This window comes from Notothenia rossii (genome assembly GCF_949606895.1).
Source record: "Notothenia rossii genome assembly, chromosome: 5".
NCBI lineage: Eukaryota > Metazoa > Chordata > Actinopteri > Perciformes > Nototheniidae > Notothenia > Notothenia rossii.
Genome location: NC_136903.1, coordinates 57,953,223 through 57,965,352, shown reverse-complemented (window position 1 = coordinate 57,965,352; position 12,130 = coordinate 57,953,223). Strand labels below are relative to the sequence as shown.

The 12,130-nt window shown below is 39.4% G+C and overlaps 1 protein-coding gene across 4 annotated transcripts in view; it reads left to right on the top strand.

Moving 5' to 3' along the window:
• Positions 1-12,130, top strand: part of LOC307039311 (uncharacterized protein) — a 794,762-nt gene that overhangs the window by 449,163 nt on the left and 333,469 nt on the right. The gene's annotated exons all lie outside the window — the stretch shown is intronic.

Genomic DNA, 12,130 nt, shown 5'->3' with positions numbered 1-12,130 from the left:
AGTGCCAGAGATTCAGATGCAGAACCGACGAAGAGGAGGAAGAGGTTTCCGGTTTGAGGGATATTACCATTGCAGCCATGGGCCATTGGTCCAGAGATTGTCCGCAACTACTAATGCAATACCCACCACAAGCACCACACAACGGCCCTCCACATAGTTACCCCAGGGGAGGTTTCCATGACTACGACAGAGTCAGGGGGTCCCAGGGATTTCAAAGAGGAACAGGATTTCCAAACATGAGTCAAATGCCACTGACAGCCTGGTATCAACCACAACAATGAGGAAGCTCGGAGAACCAGACCACCAGGTGATGCATCTTCAGCCCAAGGGTATTTTGAAATCCAGCTACATAGAGCCACATCTGTCACCACAGGAGGGAGAGGTTGAATATTATTTAAGAGATAGTGAGTAGCATGTTGCATTTACATATAAAACATCCACAGATTAGTAGTAGAAAATTAAAACATAGTAGAACATTTAGCCGACTATTTTTTTAATTATGAGAAGGATAGAGATTACGAGTGATGTTGTTCCCCCACACAGAAAACTATTGTGTCCACACAGCTAATGAGGCCAAGACAATGGGTTTCCACCCAAAATATGAAGACGGAAACCTAGTACTCGCCCAAGACGGAGGATCCTTACCAAGTCCTCCTGTTTACACCGACTGCAGTTCAAGGGGCGGCGATAGACCTGACGTGGAGCTGTTGAGACCTGAAAAACAGAAACTTGATTCTGCTGTGTTGAAGTCTGGCTACAAACAGGGTTCCCGCGGGGTCTTAAAAAGTCTTAAATTTGATAATATGAATTTAAGGCCTTAAAAAGGTCTTAAATATTACCAAAAAAATAAGAAAGGTCTTAAATATGATTTAGAAGGTCTTAAAAAAGATCGGATTTGAAAGGTACTTCTGTGTTGCATTCACGTCTAAATGTGTTTTGGGGGAAATGTCCGGGCTACAAAGTAACCAGTATGGTAATAGCCATTCAGTTCCCCCAAACAATTTGTATTGAAATAAATCAACATGGAACCAGTAATCACTAACTTTGTTTCCCCCGGCCCCTTATCGGAGAACACCCAGCTAGTAACCTAGCAGCCAAGCTTCAGCTAGCAGCAGTCAGAAATTCAGGTAACTTCGAATCTACTTGCAAATAAATATGGGGAAGTGTAAGTTCAACCGTATTTGGTTGGAAAACATCGAATTTAGTGCTTAGTCGAAACCAGTGGAGGGGAATGTGTTTGAAGCCCGCTGCACTTTTTGCAAAATAAATTAGCGTGTTTGTTTTGCTAATGTGGCATTAGCTAGTGCAGCGTTATCTAGTGCAGCAGCTCCCGCAACAACACCGGGGGACCTCCGGGCGACGTCAACCCTAAAAGAGGAGGTGCTGTGGACCTATATGGCGACGCTAAATACAGTAGTTAAACACCAATCATACAACAGCAACGATGAAATATTTTAACCACGGCAGCAGAGCTCTGAATATAGCTCTTGACACACACACACACACACACACACACACACACACACACACACACACACACACACACACACACACACACACACACACACACACACACACACACTAGGGCTGCTCGATTATGGCAAAAATCATGTTAGAAATCATTATTAATTTGGTCAATAATTGATATCACGATTATTAAATATGATTATTCATTGACTTTGAAAACATCCATTTATTCAGGGTTCCCGCGGGGTCTTAAAAAGTCTTACATTTGATAATCTGAATTTAAGGCCTTAAAAAGGTCTTAAATATGACCCAAAAAATAAGAAAGGTCTTAAATATGATTTAGAAGGTCTTAAAAATGATCGGATTTGAAAGGTACTTCTGTGTTGAGATCGCGTCTAAAATGTGTTTTGGGGAAAATGTCCGGGCTGCAAAGTAACCAGTACGGTAAGAGCCTTTCAGTTCCCCCCAACAATTTGTATTGAAATAAATCAACATGGAACCAGTAATCACTAACTTTGTTTCCCCCAGCCCCTTATCGGAGAACACCCAGCTAGTAACCTAACAACCAAGCTTCAGCTAGCGGCAGTCAGAAACTCATGTCTCTTCGAATCTACTTACAAATAAATATGGGGAAGTGTAAGTTCAACCGTATTTGGTTGGAAAACATCGAATTTAGTGCTTGGTTGAAACCAGTGGAAGGGAACATGTTTGAAGCCCGCTGCACCTTTTGCAAAATAAATCAGCGTTTGTTTTGCTAATGTAGCGTTAGCTAGTTTAGCGTTAGCTAGTGCAGCAGCTCCCGCAACAACACCGAGGGACCTCCGGGCGACTTTTAGGTCTACGTCAACCCTAAAAGCGGAGGTGCTGTAGACCCTAAATACTGTAGTTAAACACCAATCATACAACAGCAATGATGAAAGATTGTAGCCAAGGCAGCAGAGCTCTGAATATAGCTCTTGTTACTCTCTCTCTCACACACACACACACACACACACACACACACACACACACACATACACACACACACACACACACACACACACACACACACACACACTAGGGCTGCTCGATTATGGCAAAAATCATAATCACAATTATTGTTGGTCAATAATTGATATCACGATTATTAAATACGATTAGTCATTGACTTTGAAAACATCCATTTATTGAACTTTAAAACAAATAATAATTTGAACATTATCTTTTTAACTGTTGATTACGCTGAACGTATAATTCAACTGAGAAAGCAATACAAAAATGTATTAAATAAATAATATATTTAAATAAATAATATCAAAATAATAAATACCAATAAACAAGATCAACAAATATTTTGGAGCGCACTTCCACAAGCTCCTAAACATATATAAATATGATAAATAAATATAAATTAGACTCAAATTAATTACATTAAATATGTTGTCACTGTCACAACCTAGCAAAGCTAAATAATTGTTTTTTTCGATTATGTTTTTGTGATTGTGGCAGGCCAAAATCTTAGTTGCGATTAAAATACGACTAATTGCACAGCACGAACACACACACAAGCACACAGAGACACACACACATACACACTTTTTGGCTAACAGTTCTGTACTGTTATGCTGTTATGTTCAGTCATTGTTCTTATGTTGAACATGAATACATTTACTTTGTAAGTAATTATGGGACGTATTTCTTCTTTCATAGCAATTTTCCTTCATACTTTCTTGCCGTGAAATAGTTCTTAAATTCTATTCAAAGTGGTCTTAAAAAGGTCTTAAAAAGTCTTACATTTGAGCTGGCGAAACCTGCAGGAACCTTGTTTATTGAACTTTAAAACAAATAATAATTTGAACAGTATATTTTTAACTGTTGGTTACCCTGAACGTATAATTAAACGGAAAAACCTATACAAAAATAAATTAAATAAATTATAATATCAAAATAATAAATACCAATAAACAAGATCAATAAATATTTTGGAGCGCACTTCCACAAGCTACTAAACATATATAAATATGATAAATAAAAATAAATTAGACTAAAATTAATTAGATCAAATATGTTGCAGTGCACTGTCACAACCTAGCAAAGCTAAATTATCGTTTTTCGATTATGTTGTTTTCGTATTTGTGGCAGGCCAAAATCGTAATTGCGATTAAAATACGATTAATTGCACAGCCCGAACACAGACACACACACATAGCCTACACACTTTTTGTCTAACACGCTAACACAGTTCTGTGTACTGTTATGTTCTTATGTTGAACATGAATTAATTTACTTTGTAAGTAATTATGGGACATATTTCTTCTTTCATAGAAATTTTCCTTCATACTTTCTTGCCGTGAAATAGGTCTTAAATTCTATTTAAAAAGGTCTTAAAAGGTCTTAAATTTGAGTTGGCGAAACCTGCAGGAACCCTGTACAAAGGGAGGTGTTCAATAGGGTCGCTTGTCTCAAACCAGTGAAGAAGTCAACAAGAACCCAGCAGAACTAGAGAGTGACTGTTAGCGGGAGAACAGTGACGGAGCGACAGTGACTGGCACAACATTTTCCAACCAGTATATAGAGAGACCCCGTCAGAAGACCGGGGCTGTGTTTAAAGGGGAACTTCATTTATTCTTAGTGGAAGTATAGTTTTTTAATCAAACAATTATGTGATTTATGGAGTTACATTTTCTCATAAACACAATTTTATAAGTGTCTGTTTTAAAGCATCAGCTGCAAATTAAATACAAAACACTGATTGAGAGCTTGGATGAAGGAGTTGTAGGGTTTTTACAACAGTTTCAAGAATCAGTTTTTATTTATTTATTTGTAAGTGATTTTACTTATCTATAATGTAGTGCATAAGGCAATATCTCCTTTTAAGTGAGGGGCACCGGCCTTCATGTTCTCCTGCATGTCACCCTCTGTGAGAATAGTTCGTATTTTTCCCTCTAGTTTAAAGAAATATTATTTTTCATGATACTGTATGTTTGTTCAGCAGTGTCAGCCATTCCTCTAATCCAGGATTGGCCGAGTCGCATGCGGCTCTTTGCCCAGTCTCATGCGGCTCCTCAGTTCATATCGAATTTAAAAAAAAATAAAAAATGTGCGCATATGTATCCCAGTTCACAAAGGGTTAACAACACACAAGTTCCAGCCCAATCGTTACACAGAGTTTAACAAAGAAGTGCTTTAGCCAATCAGAATGCAGATCCTGCAGTACTGGAGGCGGGCTTTACTGCACTCGCGATGTGACAGTGAAGGGAGAGATCTGCTTCCGATCGGCAGAAATATAACTCCGTAAAAAAAACCGTAATAACTCAATATAAGGTTGTCAAATCAAAATGGTAACAATTTGCAGTTGTATATGTGTATGTGAGAAGAAGGCCTGCTCCTGGAAAGCTGGCTAGAAGCGCTCCCGAATTTGATGATTGGCGGTAAAGAAATAAACAAGAGAGAAAGTGCATCTCTGTCAGCAGAGCTTCTGTCAGTCAGATGGTTAGGTAAAAGTTGAGATGTCATGTGAGAAGAATTAACTAAAATACACTTTATTTATTTACATTTATTTTTAAATAACTGTCATGAATCTGTATGTGAGATACAAACAGGGAGAAAAAAGTCCAGGCATATTTTTATTTAATTATTAACAAAGATCGCAAATGTGCCCTTTCATGCATTTGAGCCCCTTCCACATCCTCTGCACGTTTCAAGAAGCAACATGCATAGTAAGATAACTACTTTTTTCAAATGTTTTTAACTGAGAGTTTGTGTGTGAGACACAATATTAATGGTTGACTATAACTGGCCTCTGGTCTTAATAATGGTAGTCGAGGTTTAAGTCCATTTCTGTCAATATCATGGACTGTGACATGTATAGGAAATCTGGCTGAGCAGAGGTATATGTTTCTCTGTGTGTGTGTGTGTGTGTGTGTGTGTGTGTGTGTGTGTGTGTGTGTGTGTGTGTGTGTGTGTGTGTGTGTGTGTGTGTGTGTGTGTGTGTGTGTGTGTGTGTGTGTGTGTGTGTGTGTGTGTGTGTGTGTGTGTGTGTGTGTGTGTGTGTGTGTGTGTGTGTGTGTGTGTGTGTGTGTGTGTGTGTGTTGTTGGGGCAGAACCTCTGCTCCGCGCATTCCTCTATGAGTTTGTTTTACAAGAAGGAAAAGTCAAAGCACCAGGATAAGGGTTAAACAATAATCTGCTTTAATGGTGGAACATACAATACATCACAAAACAATTCAAAAGGGGCCCCCCTTCGGGTGCCCCTTCTCTGGTCCTCTCGCTGGGAGAGGTCTTACCACCTCGGCCGTATGAAGAAAAGAAGAGAGCGAACCAAAGGAAAACACAGGCTTTCATACTAAAAACACAGGAGGAGGTGTGTGGATGCTTCCCCCAGAGGTCATCTCATTGGGAGAGACCAACACATGGCCTGTCGTACCCAATCAGCGCGACGCAACAGAAGAAACCCGGAAACAAAAAGTCTCTTTCAGTTTGACGAAAACCAGATACTTTTTGGTGTCTGGAACGAACCTGCTCTAAATAACAAGTTTCCTTATCTTATTTCACATCTTGCAGCCAGCACACACACATCCCCTTTATGGCTCTTTGTCTCTGTGGCCATCCCCCCCCCCCTCAGGTTACCACACACAAGTTAAAAATATGTTTTAAGATACAGTTGTTATAGTTGGCTAAATATACCTAATACATGTAAATTACCTTCATATCAATAATAACGAGGAACACATTACCTATACTCTTAAGCAGTATTAGAGATGCTTTTCAAATAGTCAAACTTCACACAGGCCCAGTATAGAGATCACACTCATTTGTCCTGCAGCCTTTCCAGTCATTTGAGCTATTGTTCACATCTTTACTTCAAATACAAGGTTTCACATTGCATATTTCCAGCTTCTTTTACACATACTGTTATTATTAATACAAAGTAACTAATCACACACATCTATTTGAAACAAGTAGATTTCCCTGATAATTGACATGCTGAACATCTTAAGAAGAATGTCTCCTGTCATCCACAACTGCTCCTTTTTAATACAGAGTAATAAAACATGTTTAAGATAATTTCTCCACAATGTTTGTAGCCATTCAGTACCCACACATGAAAGAACAAAACAGAGAGAAATCAAATAAAAAAAGACTTTCTGAAAAATACTTCTCAACGGGCAATCACCCCACTCAAGCCAGAAGTGACAGGTTATGCTAAAAATGGGACATTATTAAAATGAATATACCAGAAATACACTGTATCAAACTTTCTGCCATAATACGTTACTTTAAAACTTCAAATAAAGCCTGTGTGTGTGTGTGTGTGTGTGTGTGTGTGTGTGTGTGTGTGTGTGTGTGTGTGTGTGTGTGTGTGTGTGTGTGTGTGTGTGTGTGTGTGTGTGTGTGTGTGTGTGTGTGTGTGTGTGTGTGTGTGTGTGTGTGTGTGTGTGTGTGTGTGTGTGTGTGTGTGAGTGTGTGAGTGAGTGTCAATTATTGTTCATTTTTAGATGTTCCTTTTGTATGTGTGAGAGATAGAGAGGGGCACATAGAGGAAGAGAGTGAGGGAGCACACATAAATGCTAAGAGCAAAAGAGAGGAGAGAGAGAGAGGTCGGGGGACATACACCCAGCATGTGTGCCTGCGTGTATGATGTGGTGTTGTGACTTGACAGATATGTTAGGTTTAGTTATGTTTTTACTCTAGCTTTGTGCTTGGATCTTGTCACTTCCTGTTTTTTATTTTGAAAGTAATCTTTCCTCTCATTCCAGATCCCACATTTCCTGCCTTTGTGTGTTTCCCGCCCGTGAGCTTGCTTTGCCCTGCCCTGATAGTTTTCACCTGTGCCCATCCCCCTCACCTATATATAGCCCTGGTGTTTCTTTGTTCCTTTGTCAGTTCGTTATGTTTCATGTCGTGAGAACCTGGGCCCTTTTTGACTCCTGATACCTACCTTGAGATTTAGACCTTTTGCCAAATGAGTTTTTGTGTTGCTGTACAACTTAGCTACTTTCTACTTTTTGAAAGTAGGCCTACGATTTAGTTTTTTGTTATTAAAGAACATTCTATTTTTGGACAACTGTCTTCGAGTCCTGCTTTTGGGTCCTGCACCTTGTGTCTCGGTTCATAACATGTGGCTCTTTGCAGTAACACAGTAAAATGATTGGTTCATCTCTGATTGGTTAGCCACCCGCCAATTAAGACGCATTAGCAAAACCAGGGGTATTGTTTTTCGCAGCAACAATTATACATAATACCATAACAAAAGCCATTATTGAAACAACAATTAAACTATTTTTTGTGCTAATGGCAGATTTTTTGTGAATGTGCATTTATACCATCGGAAAACCATACATCATACGATATTTTTGTACGCCTTATGGGTAGACGGAGAAGTTATATTTATTTAATACAACGTTATGGGTTTTACATGTCCTGTTCATAATAGGGTAATCATTGCAATATTAATTGAGCATGTTGTGCTCAAAGGAGGGTGTGTCATGATTATACAGATATATTGATTTCGGTGATGTTGTAGTTCATAAATAATAACATGTAGTCAACAATAGGTCTCATAACAACAAAAGGTATGCCAAAGCTTGGGTCTTCTCCAAGGAGGGAGTGGTCCAGTTTTAGATATTAGAAGAATAGAAGTGCATGAATATGTCAGAACTCTGAGTAATATTATCCAAGTTTTGTCTACACAGGCTAGGAAAACTACAGAGATACCAGACGAGACACCAGAAGAGACTCCTGTTCGGCCAGGTGATTGGGTGAGGGTTCACAAAAGACAGTGAGCTGATCCCCGGTGGACGGAACCGTGAGAAGTTGTAACAAACTTCACACGCGCTCCGGTTTAAAAGGTAAAGAAAAAGGAGCAAATTGACACCACCTCACACATTGTCACCCTTCACTGGCAACTTCCAGAAAATTATTGGGAGTTAGGACTGATTTGGCAGAGCTGGAAAAAAACAATAAATAGAAATAAGATTAAGATAGAAACAGCTCAAAAGACGAATTGTCTGTAGATTTGTATAGTTTGTACACTAAAGTGAAAACCTATTTTTTGTTTTACACCTGAAAAAGTCCAATTTGTGTATACGTTATTTTCGTACTCATCATTTAAATTCTGTTACGGACACAACCAGGGATAAAATAGAGATTATGTCAAGAACAAAGCCAAAGCAATTGTGGGGTCCCCTCGGGATAAGAGTCATAATAGCATTGTTGATTGTGCTCATTACACTTGGCACCTTTCTGGTTTGATGGGGAGTACAATATCATGTAAGACATGGATCCATTAGTTCACTCATAGAGAATGCCAACATCACTAACAAAACTCCAGCTGTGTTTCAGAGACTTTCACTTATCCCCAGAGCCAAAAGATCAGCTGAGCGACAAGAGGAGGAGTTAGAAATACTTGTTCCCAAAGGTGAGGCGGTTATAATAAAGATGATTCACCCCCCCTATATGCAGTTCTTGTATCAAATGATAAGATGGGTTTAAGTGATCGGGATATGTAAGTGATGGGGATTTACAGATTAGGGGAATCTCCAACCACACTGGATCCATGTTTCAGTCTGTACCAGAAACACCCCCTGTTAAGACTATGGACAACCGACCAGTGACCTGAGCACAATTATTGAAAATGATTGCAGTTGAAACAGGCTACTAACCCACAAGTACAGCTTTGTACGTACAAACTCTATGAACAAGATTCCCCAGCAGATAGTGGCGACATTGCACAGATATGTCCAGTCACAAAAGTTACTTATGTTCTAAATAACAGTGAGATTTAAAATGATGGAGAAAATATGGGGATGTTCCTTTATAGTGTGTGAAATATGTGGTGCTTGAAACATGTAGGTATTTCAATTTATAGAAGAAAATGGTTACCAGAAATAGTTAATTGGAGTAAACATGTTACAGTGGGTGAAAGCAATGTTTTGGGATATGGTAAAACACCAGGAGACATTAATTGTGCTTAGATGGCATTTAACATCTAAGACAGATAGTATGATCAGGAAAATAGAGTGTAAAAGATTGGATTTATTTTACCTCAGTGTGTTATAATTTTCTATAGGTAATGCGTCCCGAGATCTCTCTCTCTCTGCCTGTTAGACCGCTACGACCCCATCTTCCAAGCAGACAAATTACCGCACCACAGGAGACTCCTCCTTCTCCATCGAACAGACAGAGAACCCAAGCTGAACCAACAACGACGAGACTGCATCCAGAACCATCTCCACCTGAGGCATCCAGAACCAAAACAGCATGCTGACCAGTGGCGGCGCCAGAGTATTTTTGTTGGGTAATCTATGGTAGGGCTAACCCATCCAGTGGTGGGGCTCAAGTCAGTATTTGTAATGTAATTACATACAGGCTATATCGCACCCCTTGACAGTGATACGCCACACGTGAGGTTTTTATTAGTCTCCTTTTATCAGCTAAATTACATCGAGAGCAACATGTGTGAGTTAAACAATACAATAGCTTATTCTGCTAATTCCACGTTGTTACAACATGCTACGCAGCGGCAGAAACAAGAAAAGTTGGCATATATAATTAACACGGAGAGGGAGAGAGAGAGACAGAAAGAGAGAGACAGACACAGGTAAACAGAGAGAGAGACACACAGCACACAACAGGTGGCCTGTGTCTCTATTGTCATACAAAACACTTTTTCAAATGACCCATTATTACAAAATATATTCAAAACTCACTATTCACTCTTCAGGTGGGTCGTGTGACTCTGGCACCTCTTCGACTTGTACCTCAATGCGAGGGCGTTTAACCCTTTGGAGTCGGCCGTCACGCCGGCGTGATCAGATCACATGACCTGTTCAAGCCGGTGCCGCATAAAAACAACAGTCCGAACAGCATTGCCGTGTATTTCTGTCGAAAGTACTGGCTTGAAACTATATCCCAGTCTTTGTTTCATGCAAAAAGACCCAGTAAACATGGAGATACGATGACATAAAGTTAATACATTTCAAAAGTATGAAAAATGGAAGCACATATTTGAATATCTTCGCCGTATTTGATCATTTTACAAAACAGAAAATACTTGAAACTGTAGATACTGCTCAACAGGATGTATATGTGTATTTCTGTCAAAAGTACTGGCTTGAAACTATATTCCAGTCTTTGTTTCATGCAAAAAGACCCAACAAACACGGAGATACGATGATATAAAGTTAATGCAAATATATTTCAAAAGTATGAATAATGGAAGCACACATTTTAATATCTTCGCCGTATTTTATCATTTTACGAAACGGAAAATACTGGAAACTGTAGATTCTGCTCAACAGGATGTATTTACCAGGGAGGGGATGAGGTAATCAGGTAAACGGAGTGATACGAAGCAAGACGAAAAGAGACAAAGACAGGCGGCGGGAGAAGAAGAGAGACAAAGAGAGCCGGCGGGAGACTGCGATTGAAGTAAAGTGACAGACAAACATTGAGAATTTAGATATAGTTAGATAGATTTAGAGTTTTGAAGATTCAACTATGATGAAGAGAACTCTGAACGCGAGTCAAGCTATAAGCTTGTTTTTTGACATGGAGGAGGAGGAGGAGCCTGTGATGTTGCCCTCTGTGTCGTAGTTGACAGAAACTGCTTTGAAGCGTGGCACAGATAAAGACAGAAAAAACAGATTTTTGTACATAATGTGTATATATATATATATTTGTATTATATGTATAATAACACTTTTGCCTTATCAGAATGAAATCCCATGTACATTATTTAAGCTTTTAAATGTTTTGTTGTGCATACTGTGTCACTGTTGACAGAACTTGAGAAATGAGGAAAAAAAGCCTATGGATATTCCTGTTATTTGTTCCTAACATTTGTATATAGGTTCATGCTACCTCAATCAAACTTTCACATTATCATAGTGACATCCCATGTATATATTTCCAGCTTTCAAATGGTTTTGTTGTGTATGTTTGTGTTACCTATATGACAGTGACGTGCGGTGAGGTTCATGGCTGGTGAGGCACTGACTCTTTCAGAGTCAGATTTACAAATATTATATTTTGACCTTAATCGAAATATAAATATTTTCAAAAGCTTTCTTAGTCTGATGCTTCAATTAATTTTAAACAGACCGTTCAACAAAAGGATACCCAACATCTAAATATTGGATTGTTCTTTCTTAGTAAGATCCCATTTTCATTACAATTGTGGTCTTACCTTGACTTGAAGATGAAGTTCATGCTCTCCTTCTGGACAACAATCTCTATTACTTTTTTGTAAAAGTCCTCCTCATCTTCCTGTAATTTGAAAAGTCTAGCTTGTTGTTTGTGTCTACCGTCTCTGCGTGGAATAACAGTAGCAACAAGAACCTGTGGGCTCACGTGCGCCCCCTTCAGTGCGGAAGAGGTTATGGCTGCCTCCCCTGGTGCTTTTTTCATTGCCGTTGTATGATGAGACCAGCGAGCCTAAATATCATATATACGTGAAATAAGTTATTTAGAGACTATGGATGGCGAGGATAAATGTAATTAAAACTGCGGTCACACTTGTGCGCGCAGTGATGAGCGGGCCCTCGCGTCCATGCGCCTGTCGGGGAGGGCTGCCGGTCGTCCTGGCGTCAAGCAGATGCGCGCGAGTACTCGGAAATGAGCCGTTTGTAATTTCTCTAATTTTGCGTCCCAGACTCCCAGGTCATCCTGCAGCAACCCGGAA